Consider the following 14,292-nt stretch of genomic DNA (forward strand, 5'->3'; position numbering starts at 1 on the left):
TGCCCCCTTCACTTCTGTTTACCTTACAGTTTCTTTCTCACAACTAAAAACTCCAGGCGGAGCCTAGAAAAACTGCCACTGCCTGTTCTCCCCTCCCCCTCTAACTGAGAACAGCTGCCGGCTTCTCCCAAGAGCTACTCTTTGCTGGCCTCCAGGTGTCTCCCCGCCATGGCTCAGTCTTACACAGTTTTTTACTCCTTCTGACTTTCCTATCAAACAACCATATTTCTTGCTTTGAACTTTTCTTCAAAGGTAGCCTTTCCTTTTCTCTAAGAAAAACAAAGGGGGGAAATGCCCCAGATTGTGGCAGGCTCCTCCCCCACTGATTTTAAACCCTTCACAAATAATTTTCTCCCAAACAGGGTTACTTACAACAACAGTGTTCGTGCTTTTCAACCCAAAATGTTTTGCTTTTGTTTGAATGTCTCCTTTTCTCTCTAACACTCATGATATATTCCCAACATTTTTTCAATTTTTAAAATTTCTTCAAGGTTTGAAAGTCATCTAAATCTACTTCCACAGGTTAAATCAACATGCTGACCACCACCTTTCAGCTTTTAATTAACAACTAATTTTCCTTCACAGACAAACTGTAGATGGTTACCCCAGATATTATTAACACAATGTTTTCTCCTTCAGCCATCCAATTTCCTCAAACACCTTTGACTTTCCAGGAGTGATTTAATGCTTTCCAGACATCTCCCTGCCGGAGATGCTGCTTCCCTGTGATTATATCCACAGATCCAACAGAGACAAGCTGATACCGAGACAACACCATCTCCTGAAACCTGCCAAGCTGCCTACATCTCGTCAGACCGCAGACTCCAGAGAAGAACTGACACTGAGACAGTGCTACCTCCTGGAACCTGCGAAGCTACCTTCTCCCAGTCATCTCGTCTGACTGAAGACCCAGAGATGCTCGCTACCAGCTGCAGATGGACTCTTGCCAAGGTCACATAGCTGAAGTGATGTGTTAGTGAGGAAGTCATAATGTCTATTTAGATTAATCAGATGTCATTACTCTCAAATTATACAATATGTATTTAATTGATTCAATGACTCCTTGCTTTCCCAACCCCAACCCTCAATTCCCATTACCCTTGGCTTGATTATGCTACACCCCCCACCTGTGTGGTGTTTTCTTTTGACTTACTCATCCAAAATTTTCATTACAGATGACACCTCTCCTAAGAGAGGGAATTGTGGGGCAGTGAACTGTGGAGGCCAGAAAGCCTGGTAGAAAAGTCCTAAAAGCCCTGGCACCCTCTGGGACGGGAGATGCTTCAGACCTTCCCAAGCCATCTGGCTCTCTCAGCTTCAAGCCCTCAACAGTTCCTCCCACAGAGAGATTCACGGTCATTTTGTCACATGAGAGTAACATCCCCACATGTGACCTACATTATATCTCCACCTTCAGAGTTTCCCCCTCCTTTTATCAAAGAAAAAAGGGTGGGTTGTGGGATTATGGAATCCTGGGTGTTCGGCCACACCCCCAAAACCCAGAGATCTAACATACAGCCCTTGCCAAGTCATGTAAGACATGAGACTAACAGGCCTCTGCCTCAAGATTTCCCTGGCCCCGCCCCTCCCCTTCCAATATATAAACAAATCCTTCCGACATTTTTTGGTAGAGTTTTGTCGCCATCCGAACCCACCATCACGTCAATAAATCTGTCCACATGCCTCTTTGAGCTCTGGACTCTTTGTGTAAGTCAAGACTCATGTGCATCCCTGTCCGCGCAGCAGGATGAGGGAGGGCAAGAAGCCTTTTCCACCCGCCCCACTGCTCTCTGCATTCTAGCGGGCTGCAGGACACTTTCTCCTGACGCCATGTCCCGCATGCCCAGTGTCTCTGCTCCCAAGACCCTACAGTTGCCACCGGCAGTGTGGGCGGGAGAGACCAAATCGTCAGCACAGAGTACTGGGAGCTGCGGCCCCCCAGGTCTGGGGGGTGGAAAGCCTTTCTGTTATAAACGTGGAGCAGCACGCCCCTGGGATCGCAGCTCCAAGCTTGCTTGCGCCCCCACGTCGCCGCCAGTGACCCCTGGACATGAGCCTTGTCCAACAATGCAACTGGTAAAATTTCCATGTTCTAGAAGCAGAGATCAATGCTGATAGCTAGCTGCTTTCTCCTTTTACCCAGCACATAGAGGAGGATTATCGAGAGTTAGAGTGAGTCTTCCCACCAAAAGAAAACCAGTCAAGAGACTATGTCACAGACATGCCTAGAATATACTTAGAATACTAATGCATTCTGAGTTCTTAAAATTGACAGTATTAGCTATCATACCCCATGCCTAACACAGGGCTGCTGGACTGTGGCAGCAATGCCAAGCTCTGGCATGTTCCTTCCCTCATTCAGGTCATCCTGAAGAGTATTTGTGAGACAATGCATAGGAAAGCCATAAAAGCTCTGGGATTCTGGCATTGGGCATTAGTACCTATAGAAAAGACACTTCCTCTGCTTGTGAAACCTCTGAGGAGGCAAGAGCAGCCTGAACCAGGCTAAGGAGAGGGCAGGGCAGGCTCTAGTAACTCTATCCCAACCTCTGAGATCTACGGACAGATTTAATGAGAGACAGGGTTCTTTTTTTTCTGGGCTTAGAAACTTGTCCCCAAAGCCTGAGCACAAAAAACAGAAAAGAGGGCAGTGAGGAAATCCAGTACCTTGTGACATTTCGCTGGTGACCCTGGAAGAATAATCATTCATGTGGACATTGTGGCATGCTATGGTGTTGACCAGAATACCATGCACCAAAATCCTCTGTTTCAAAGTCCTACTCAAGAACGCTCTGCAAGGGCAGGGGAAGGAGGGCAAACCAAAAGTTAGCTACAGAGTTCACGAGGCCCAGAACCATCATGCGTAGTTCAACCTTGTCCCAATAAATGGTACTTAGTCATCCATTTTTTTTCTACAATGACAACAGCCATACTCACTCATAGACATCTGTTTGTAGTGGCCACCGTGGGCCAAGCACATAAGCTTCCTGTAGGGCATTCTCTGGTGAGAATACACAGTCGTCTTCTCCTGACTTCCTTAGGGAGCACTCACTGTATACAAAACTCCTACTCTCTAGTACTTAATTCTTCAACACGCTGGGAAGTAAGCACTTCCCTCCCAGTTTGAAAAACAAGCAACAAGGGTTCTAAATAAGACTGAAAATGTTCATGGATCCATCAAAATATAACAGAGCCAGGCTTCACATCCATTCTGATCTATCATGGACCTCTGGCCCTTAACAAGTACCCTAGAACAGTGGCTACATCCTAATTTCTATAAGATGTCAATGTCTGAGACCTGCTCCCCAGGATGGCTTAGTTAATGGACAGAGATAGAGTCCAAAGAGAGAAAAAGATAGAGCTCAAAGAGAGAATGAATGAGATCATGTCAATAGATGCAGAAAAGGCCTTTGTGAAAGTCTAACAACTTTTCATGGTAAAAGAAGGCAGAAACATATACACTTACTTTCATATGATAATGGCTATAGTTGACAAATCTGTAGTCAACATTATACTACATTGGGGAATCTCAGGCATGTCCATTAATATCAAGAGTGTGAAAATGGTGCCACCATTCCTCTTATTTACTACAATCCTTCAAGGCTTAGCTAGAGCAAGAAGCCATAGGATTGAGATGAGGAAGATAGAAATGATAAAGTCAGGCTACTTACAGGTAAGTACATGAGAGACCCTTGGAATATTTTTGGGCATGTAAAGCTCCAGAAAGGAACAGGATACACAATTAAGTATGTGCAGCTTTCCTGTATAGTAAGAATAAAACTGTTGAGAAAGAATTCCAATCACAAGAATCTAAAGTAAATGAGTGAGTAAGTAAGTAACTTACTTTGGATTAAATCTAACCAAGGAAGTGAATGAATTGCAAAATGAACATTTTTTTAATCATCAAAAACAAAAGAGAGAAGGGCTGGAGAAATGGTTCAGTGGTTAAGAGCACTGACTGCTCTGCCGGAGGTCCTGATTTCAATTCCCAGCAACCACATGGTGGCTCACAACCATCAGTAATATGATTCGATGCCCTCTTCTAGTGTGTGTCTGAAGATAGCTTCAGTGTGTACTCATATAAATAAAATAAATCCATAAATCTTTGCTGGGCAGTGGTGGCACACACCTTTAAACCCAGCACTTGGAAGGCAGAGGCAGGTGGATTTCTGAGTTCCAGGCCAGCCTGGTCAACAGAGTGAGTTCCAAAATAACCAGAGCTACACAGAGAAACCCTGTCTCGAAAAAAAAAAAAAGGAAAGAGAAAAGAATAGGAAATCCAAGAATCCAAGAAGACAGAAATAATTCCTTATGCTCAACAGTGAAGAGCACTGGCCATTTTTTGAGAGATTCGAGATTAATTCCTAGCACCTATGTAGGGGCTGTCAAACATCTGTGACTCTAGCTCTGGAGGATCCAGTACCTGCTTCTGATCTCAATCTGGTTCAAAGCAAGCATGCTGTAAGCATACATATATACAGAAAAATGCTCATAAAATTTTAAAACTCAGTTTTTAAAAACTGAGGGAAATAAAAATTCAACAAGGTTGATTCACCCATTCAGAGTCATAGAGCAAGTCAATTAGGATCTGGAATGTATATCTTTATCCAAGAGGAGTCTGTTCCTCCAGACAACAGTGGCTTCATAAAGCAAAGGGCAGGGGACAATCAGTACCTCCTCTGTCACATCAGCCCCCATGCTCCTTCTGAGAACCTGGTGACAACTGGATAGCAATGGCCTGTTCAGGACATTAGGACAGAAGCCTAGCACAGACTGGGAAGGGCTGGGTATGGGATGAACATTTCCCAGTGCCCTTCATGCTGTGGGCTTCCCCTTCCCCAGCTTAGCTATGCCTGTTGTATGAGCATTAAAATGCTCATGAAGCCACTGTGCAGCGTTCAGACTTCCCCCTTGGCATGAGTTGGGTATTTATTAATGGATGCCTTCCCTTTCCTCTGAGGGTTCCTCTCCCCCAGGTGCCTTCTGCAGAATCTTAGATATTAGATGCTTTGATCTTTAGTTTTGTATATATGTTTAGTTTCTTAAGTCTCCAGTCCTCTCTGGAAATTGATTATCTTTCAAGCTTTACTCCTGTGTGAACTCTTGACATACTCAGAGCAGTTATTATAAAATGCTATCTTCTAATTCTGAGACCCAAACACAGGAGTTGGCCACCCTGGATGATTGGATTCTCTTCAGAGTGTGATTCATAGCTCCATTCGTCAGGATTTTTATATCACTGTATGTAAAGTACCAAGGGGACGAAAGCAAAAAGAATGTCATTTCTGACCATAAAGACTTCCTGACTCCATCAGTGAGATTTGGAAGCTGGCCATTCAAGCTCCTTGTGGAAAAGAATCCAGTTCAGGGTTGTCAGGCACAGTTACTTTCAAGCTACCTATGATTACACAGACTCAAACTTCCAAGACTTCCTTTACTTCTGTATTTTCTTTAAATTCATCTTTACTGTTTACTAAAAGAGGGAAATCTGGAGGTCATAGGGCAAAGAACCAAGATTTCTTCGATACAGGTTCTCCATGTGTTGAAGGAGCCAGGAAGAAGCAGCCTGTCATACACTGCGTAGATATTATTAGAAACATGGAAGTTCAAGGAAGGCACCAGAGGTCTGACAGTTAAGCAGGTGAATTATGCACTAGAAGTTTAGTTTGTATTCAGTTTGCCTGAGGGGAAAATTAGCAAGTTGGACTGACTAAATTGTACCCTGATCTAACTTTCAGGTGTGCCAAGGAAACTTAGCCAAAAGTTTGGGCCCAGCTCTCCCAGGACAGCTGTCATCCAACAGAGTAGAGTCAAATCAACAGATAAAATGTTTCAGTGGGATGCCACATGTCCCTGCTCTCCAGTGCAAACTTGTCACTGACAGCCACTAAAACTACAGGCTGCAGAGACACTTTAAAGATTCTCTTCACCTAAGCCTGTGCAGGATCTCCTCAGGCTCAGATTCCACCTGCCTCTACCACTTCCATCTGAGTAAGGTCATAAAATTACTTAATTTTTATAAGATGTCTGTTAATTTTAATTGCAATTCAGTTTTCTGAACTAACTACCAAATTTACTTTATCATACATAAGTTGTATGGTGTACTTTCCAGAGGATTTCAGAAGTCATTCTTTGTCTGAATCTTGAAAGATAGTGAGTGATATTCTAACTTTAAATATAAACAAATATACTTAATTTTGTTTCTGTTGATTACATACCATAAAAGGAATAGTGCTGATATACTCCTTTTTGTTTTGTTTGTTTGTTGGTTGGTTGGTTGGTTGGTTGGTTTGGTTTGGTTTGGTTTGGTTTGGTTTGGTTTGGTTTGATTTGGTTTGGTGAGACAGGGTTTCTCTGTGTAGCCCTGGCTGTCCTGAAGCTCACTCTGTAGACCAGGCTGGCCTCAAACTCAGAAATCCACCTGCATCTGCCTCCCAAATGCTGGCATTAAAGGCGTGCGCCACCACTGCCCAGTGATATACTCCTTCTATAATGTGAATACTTAGAAGTTCTGAGAACCTTTGAAAAGAAATGGGTTGTGTGTTCAAACCTCACCTAACAGAGGACTCCTTGCTGACCTTTATTGACTAGAATAGTGTTAAGAGCCATTCCATTCCCTCTTTAACTTCACAAATTATGTTAACCCTTAGCCTCTCTCTGCCCTGTAGGAGCAGTCACCTGAGTCACTGTGGTGACGAGGTTACAGGACACAGATTGTTAATAAACAGTGAACATGGTCCTAGTGGACACAATATTTGTGTCCATTAATCTTTTCTGTGTTCTAGTCATTGAATAAATATCCCTTATAATTTTCTGACACTAAAAATGCACAACAAATGCAGTGGGAGGAAGGTCAGAGCTGCTGAGCAGCAAAGCCCAGCCTCTCAGGGGTCATCATTGGGTGATGAGGGAAGCAGGTTGTGCTGCAGCACTTTGTGGGGTCCATGTTGACAGCTGGAGTATGTGCCATGCTGCTCCTCTAGGGTATCCATTTCTACTGTTTCTGGAGGTTTATTTTGAAACACCAGGTAACATTCCCACTGTGCATCTGAGCATGAAGACACAACCACAAGGCTTTAAGATTTAAATATACAATTCTTACACAGTCTTTCAGAAAGAGCTGCCATCTTTCAACCCAAGGGCTCTTCATGGTTTTCCCATCACCTTCCCACAGTTCGTTTATTTCTGGCATCTCTGGAAACAGTGCCATCATCTGCAGGGTGATGATTTTGCCTTCCCTTGTATACCAGCCATTTCTCCCTAGTGTCTTTGTAGATTTAACTTAGGATTGGGCCAAAGGTAGACATCCTGCCTGAGTTACCTCACCTTCAAGCTGTTGAACAGTGTCACCTACCAAACCCCTCTAGTTGATGATCCTATAGGTCATGGTTGTTCATGATTTCGGTAACTGTGGAATGATACAAAGGCTAAAGCCAGGGCTCCCTTGATTCAGACTTAACAGAGTTTACATTTTTCCACCCTGAACAGTCACAGCGTTCACAATCAACTTTAATTGAAGACTGCTGAGATTCTACTTTTCCATTTCTTGTTCCATACATGATTCCTTTCCTAATCTGGCCAAGTGCCTTCATTTCCTTTCCCCCAGTGTAGCCTCTTCTAATGGGACCTGTTTCAGAAATCAGTGACCTTTCCTGGTGCTGGGAACACTATATAGAAAATTTTATGTCTCTTGAAAGCAGCCTATTTTGTTACAATGTGCAAAATGCAACCACAGAGCATACTACAATAGATTACGCCAGGCCTGTCACAGCTTGCTCTCTCCTGCCCACTCTTTAGACAAGTATCCCTTAATTCTGCAGATCAGAGAGTCTGGGTCCTCTCTCCTGGTCTCCTAATGCATGCTCAGCCAGGAAGGTGTGAGGTGCTGAGGCTCAGCTTTGAAGGGACAGACTAGAGAATTCTTTGTGGCTTGTATCTGAAGAGAGTTCATACATACACACCAGAGTGTTTTCTGTAGAAATTATATGTCTGTCTAGAATCTGCACGCCTTACTGATTCTTTTTGTTGTTTGGTTTTTTCAAGACATGGTTTCTCTGTGTGGCCCTGTATGTCCTGGAACTCACTCTGTAGACCAGTTTGGCCTTGAACTTGAGCATTCACAAACCTGACTTTGAAGTGCAAGAATTAAGGTGTGTGGCACCACTGCTTGGCACTTATTCTTATTATATGATATTATATAAAATTCTATGGTCCAGGAAATTCGGAGATAACAAGTTGCCTAGAGAAATGGCATCTGTGTCTTTCCTGGTAAGATGGTGTTTATGATGACCAGCAATCATGTCAATGTAAGTTTTCCTTTACTACTGTGGAATTCTACCTCCAGAAAGATAAGGTTTCCCAATGCTTTCAAAGCCAGAATCCCTGAAGCCATGATGTTGAAAATATCACTGAGGTGTCAGTCACAGCCTCTGTGCTTGCCTGACTTTCCTAAGAGCTTCAGGTTTGCAGGACTGAGGTTTCTGAAATGACTTGGACACTGCTGCCTGCACAGTGCTCTGCAGAACTGATAGGACACTACCTGGGCAGTGTGACAGGGCAATCGATGTGTTTGTTCATAAAGATAAAGTTCTTTTTTGTTTCTTTTATCTTTTCTTTGTTCCTGTTTCTCATTCCCTTTCTTCTTGTATTAATCTTTTCTTTTAGTTTCTTTTCTGATTAGCTCAGCATAGTTATATAAAAATGCACATCTCCATAAACACCCTGAGAGAAACCATTTTAGAATTCTTGTACTTCTTAGTCAGCTAGTGACAACATGCGTATGATGCCAGCTACTACTTTAAACTCTAAAAATGTTTCCCTTCCATGAAAAGAAGTGTATAAAACATGCTGCTGCTGCTGCTCAGTTCACAAAGATCACTAAATGATATCCAGAGTGCATGCTCATGGTGACATTTGTCTTATAAAGCAACTGCCATTTTCTTTGATCACTGGGACACAAAACTATCTTTTTCTCCCCACTACTGTGTTCTGATTATTGTGACTGAGACATGGAAAACAAACCCATAAGTTTTATAAAAAACTTCACAATACAATGGGATTAATTAAGCACCATCCATTTATCATACATATCATATAACCTATCTAAAATACATGATCCATAATCTTATAAAGAACTAACCTTTTCTAATGATTCTACAGAATTTTTATTTCAGAAAATCAGATTTGTTAAATATTTTCACCAATTACCTGCCTCGTGTTTAATGCCTTAACCAGTACCCCATACTTGTGATTTTGATTCCCTATACCCCTTGTTAATATCTTGCATTACAATATCATATGCTCTAAATAAGTTTAAAAAGTTTCATCTACTACCTTGACTTTCAATGATAAATTTTTACTCTGTAATAGGAATTTGTTTACAAAATTACATGCCCCATATGCCTGGTGTTTGTGCTACATTGTTTCATGTTACCTTGACACAAGCTAGAGTTACTTTAGAAGAGGGAATCTCAACAGAGAAAATACAGCCACCAGACAGGCTCATGGGCAAGTACCTGATGCATTTTCTTGATTGATGATTGATTTGATGTGGGAGGGTCCAGCTCACTGTGGACATTTCTACACCTGGTATGGTAGTCCTAGTTACCATGAGAATGTAGACAGAGCAAGATATAAGGAGCAACGTGATTAACAAAACTACTCCATGGTTTTTCCATCAGTTCTTGCCTCCAGGCTCCTGTCTTGCATTCTGTCCCCAGTTTCCCTGGATGAAGAACTAGAAGCTGTATGGTGAAATAGTCCCTTTACTCCCCAACTTGCTTTTCATCATGGTATTTTATCATAGCAATAGAAGGCCTACCCAGGACAGAAACTCGTGTTAGGGTATGGGGTATTCCTGTGACAGACCAGACCATGTGTTTTTGGAAGAAGGTGGAAGGACTTGGAACTTTGGGCTGTAAAATACATAGAATGCTGATATCTTAGTGGATTATTTGATGAGGTCTTAGAATACAACACTGAAACCAGTTCAGATGATGAAGGATGTCTTATGAAGTTCCAGAGGGAACTTCAAGAGTCCCTTAAAAATTCTATGAGAGTCATTCATATTTTAAGTTAAGAACCACTAAAGTGAAACATTTACCTTGCTGGATCAATTAAAAATCTTGTTTTCTTGGGCTTAACACACAGAAACAATTGTCCAGATATTGCTGAGGCTGCATCTTATACTTGCAGCAAAGTTTTTAGCTTAAGAGTTGCTCAGGTGGTTCTGGTTCTGAAGGCAGGAAGGGATCAGGGAGTGACACTCTGGCTTGGCACCTTGTGGCAGGGTTAGAGTCCCTGAAGATCCAAGGAGAAGCTACCAATGAAGCTTCAGCCCAGTTGAAGTGCAGATCCAAGCAATCTGAGATGTCAGTATCACAGGACATCTACCAGGAACGGCAGCAGCTGCTGTGGGGTGACTCCAATTTGAGTCTAGGAGACAAGCTGTGTGTGCTATGGACGGCTTTCCCAGCACTGTGGAGGAGCCCAGAGGATGGTTAGTGAGTCCTGGAAGGCTAACACACATTGACACTGTTGGACTTCATTGAATTTGATTGTGACTTTGTCCTGGTTCTTCCTTTTGGGAACAAGAAAATATTTTAAGTTATTTATTTTCTGGGGGCTTGTAATTAAGAGACTTTAAACTTTTAAAGTGATTTTGGAGTTTTATGGAGACTTCAGAATTTTGCAGACTATATGTATTTATTTTAGAGAAACTTTGAAAATTTTAGAGAAAATGGATAGGTTAGAGACTGATAATTTTGGAGAGGTTTTGCATGTTGAAAGAGATTTGAAGATTTAAAGGAGATTAAACTTTTAAAATGTGGAACTTTTATATTGCAGTGTTTATAGTAGTATGATATATTGAGAACAAGAAAATGAGACAGACATGGTTATTGTTTAACAGTGATGTTTTTGTGTGTCAACTTGACAAGGGGGTAACCTTTTCAGCTGTTTTGTTTGTTTCTTTGTTTTGACACAAGGTAAATCCTTTGGGAAGAGGAAAGGGAACTTCAGTTCAAATAATTCCCCACCAGATTGACATGTAAGCATATTTGTGGTGAATTTTCTTAGTTGGTGATCTCTGTGAGAGGACCCAGCTCAGTTTGAGTGTAGACTCTGGGCTGGTAGATGCTTAAGAATACAGACCATGAAATCCATGAAGCAAAAAGCCAGTAAACAGCACTCTTCCATGATTGTGCATCAGTTCCTGCCTATAAGTATCTGCCGTAAGTTCTTCCCACAACAACACTAGATGATGGATTATTAGCAGTAACCTGAAATGAAGGCTTTCCTGCCAAGGTGAGGTTGGCCATGGTGTTTCAGTAAGTCAGTGTCTAATAAAAAAAAAAGTGCAACAATTCAACAAAATATACAGGACATTGATAAAAATAAACCTGTTGTTGTCATATCAGGAATCTAGAGAATTATCAAACCTCAGTTATCGAAGGAGGAAATGTAGATACCTATAGAGCCTCTCTTTCAAGACTATGTTGGAATAATCCCAAGTATTTTAATTGTAGTTCTATTTCCTTCTGACCTTACATGCTGAAGGAAGACATGGAATATGTTCCTGCTGACATTTACCCACTTTGCTTTTCTCTTGGAGGATATTCTGGATTGAGATTAGAAACATGGAAGATGCCCGTGCAGGGTATCACAGAAAGACCGAATAGTCCATGAGAGTTATCTGGAAAGGACTCCACTCCAATGTTCAACTGTTTTGTAAATTTTATCTTTTATCTTCTATTTCTGGCAGGGATGGAGCTGACCAGTCACTATGTATTGCCTTAACTCTTCCAGGGCACAAACATAAGACACTGCAAGAGAAAACCAGCAGGCAAAATATCCACAGAGACCATCTTGTGCTGTCACACTGCCATGTTTTGGTGTGTACACAGCATGATCTTATGTATCTAGTATCCACCTGACACAGGCACATGGCTGTGTCTATGTTTAGGGGGAAGGGACTGGAGCTCAACCTAAGAGTGTTCAAGGTCACAGTTGGAGGAAATGGCAGATTGTGAGTGGAAAAAGAAACTTCTGGATTCAGAGATTACAATTCCCAACATTGGCTATATAAATATATTTTAAAATTTGGTTTTAAAAATAGAGTAAAGATAGCCCCAAATAGAAAAAGTACATACCCAATCCATGAGACCTCATTCATCGGGAAGGACTGGTTTCTTTCACACAATCTGTCTCATTCAAACTCACTCAAAATAGTAAAACTCTGACTGTAATGTTCCTGGCAATTGAGATGTTGTGCAAGAAAACCATTAAGATGCTGTTCCTGCTCCAGGAAAACCCACACATGCTAAATAGAAAAGACATCATCTATGATGTGTGTAGTATTTAATGTTGAAGGAGCTTACACTGAAACAGCCACCGTGGAACACAGGATCCAGCCATGGCTCAGGTTAGGACAGGTGAGATGGTCTGTGGGGTGTGAGGTGGAGCTGAGGTCTTTAGTGGAATAAGGGTGTATGGACAACTGAGTGTTTTCCTGAGAGAAGAAGAGTGGTCTGGGAGTGACGCTTGTGGTTTTGTTCAGGATGAGGCATTGTTCCACATTTTTCTCAGCTTCTGTTCTCACATATGATGAATAAAAACATCATATTCCATACTGATTCTAACATAAGAAACACCTTTTTCTCTGAAATTGGCATTGGGATTTCAGGTAACTACTTCCTTCTTCTCTTCTATATTCTCAAGTTCATTTGTGAACACAGGACCAGACTCACTGACATGCCCATTGGTCTCTTGTGTCTAACTCATCTACTGATGCTACTGATCATACAATTCATAACCATAGACATTTTTATTTCTTGGGGGGATGGGATGGCATCATATGTAAATTCCTTGTCTATCTGCACAGAATCTTGAAGGGTCTCTCCCTTTGTACCACCAGCATGTTGAGTGCCCTCCAGGCCATCATCCTCAGTCCCAGAAGCTCCTGTTTAGCAAAGTTCAAGCACAAATCTCCCCATTACATCTCACGTGCCATTCTTTTGCTGAGTGTCCTCTATATGCTAATTAGCAGTCACCTCTTGGTGTCAATCACTGCCATCCCCAATTTGACCATGAATGACTTTATTTATGTTACTCAGTCTTTGAAGGTTAAGAACTCTCGCGGGCCCACCTGCATGACAGCGGCAGCAGCTAAGTCCCCGGAGCGGCGGTATAGGGACCCAGCCCCAGGTGGCAAGGCGCCTGTCCTGGAGGCTTTTCCCACTGGCAGAGGTTTCCCACATACACAAGAAAGTCCCAGGTTCCAGGAGACAGGTGGAATCCAAGAGATGAAATTTTTATTGGTCATGCTGTAAAAGTTGGATCTGAATGTGGATGCACACCCCCAGCAAATGCCAGGAGGAGCTCCCTTATATTAGGGAATGGGAAAGAAGAGGAGCTAGGGAGGGGAAAACTTAATTAGCTATGTCCCCCAGCCTTTAGATAATTCATTAATATGTAAATCTCGAGGCAGAGGCCTGTTAGTCATGCCCTCTACCTGTGTTTTACGTGACCCTACAGGTGAAATGGAGATGAGACTGCGTGTTAGGTCCCTGGGTTCTGGGGGTGTGGCCAAACACCCCAGGATGCCCTTCTACAACCCAACAAGTCCTGCTCTAGTCTACCCTTGAGTTACCTCATGCAAAGTATGTTTTCTACTCTGCTGGCCATCAGGGACATCTTTCTTATTAGTCTCATGGTCCTCTTGACTTGGTACATGGTGGCTCTCTTGTGCAGACACAGGAAACAGTCCCAATATCTTCAAGGTACCAGCCTTTCCCCAAAAGCATCCAGAGAGCACAGGGCAGCCCAGATCTTCCTGATGCTCATGAGATTCTTTGTGCTGATGTCCATCTTCGACAGCATTGTCTCTTGCTCAAGAACTATGTTCCTGAGTGATCCAGCATCTTCCTACATCCAATTCTTTGTGGTGAACATGTATGCCCCAGTCAGCCCTTTTGTGTTTATGAGCAGTGAAAACCATATCATTAACTTTTTAAGGTCCATGTGTGATAAATATTTGAGTCATTATTAATGGGCAAGATCCTTTAAGAGGAGCCAATGTGCTGGCATCAGAACTGTCGTTCATGGAATGCTGTCTATGTGCTTTGCCAGATGTGAAATATGAAATTGTTTTTTTGTTAAAATGATTTACCTTAACCAACACGATGGTAAACATGTAACAGAAGATTAAACCACAAATCCTTCGAGATATGACAAGTATGTATTTTATTTTATTTTATTTTATTTTATTTTATTTTATTTTATTTTATTTTATTT

The 14,292-nt window shown here is 42.1% G+C and overlaps 1 pseudogene; it reads left to right on the forward strand.

Moving 5' to 3' along the window:
- The first annotated feature begins 3,373 nt into the window (after positions 1–3,373).
- Positions 3,374–14,047, forward strand: LOC114633138 (annotated as a pseudogene).
- Positions 14,048–14,292: the final 245 nt, after the last annotated feature.

Source organism: Grammomys surdaster, unplaced genomic scaffold, assembly GCF_004785775.1.
Source record: "Grammomys surdaster isolate TR1022 unplaced genomic scaffold, NIH_TR_1.0 531, whole genome shotgun sequence".
NCBI classification, from domain to species: Eukaryota; Metazoa; Chordata; class Mammalia; order Rodentia; family Muridae; genus Grammomys; species Grammomys surdaster.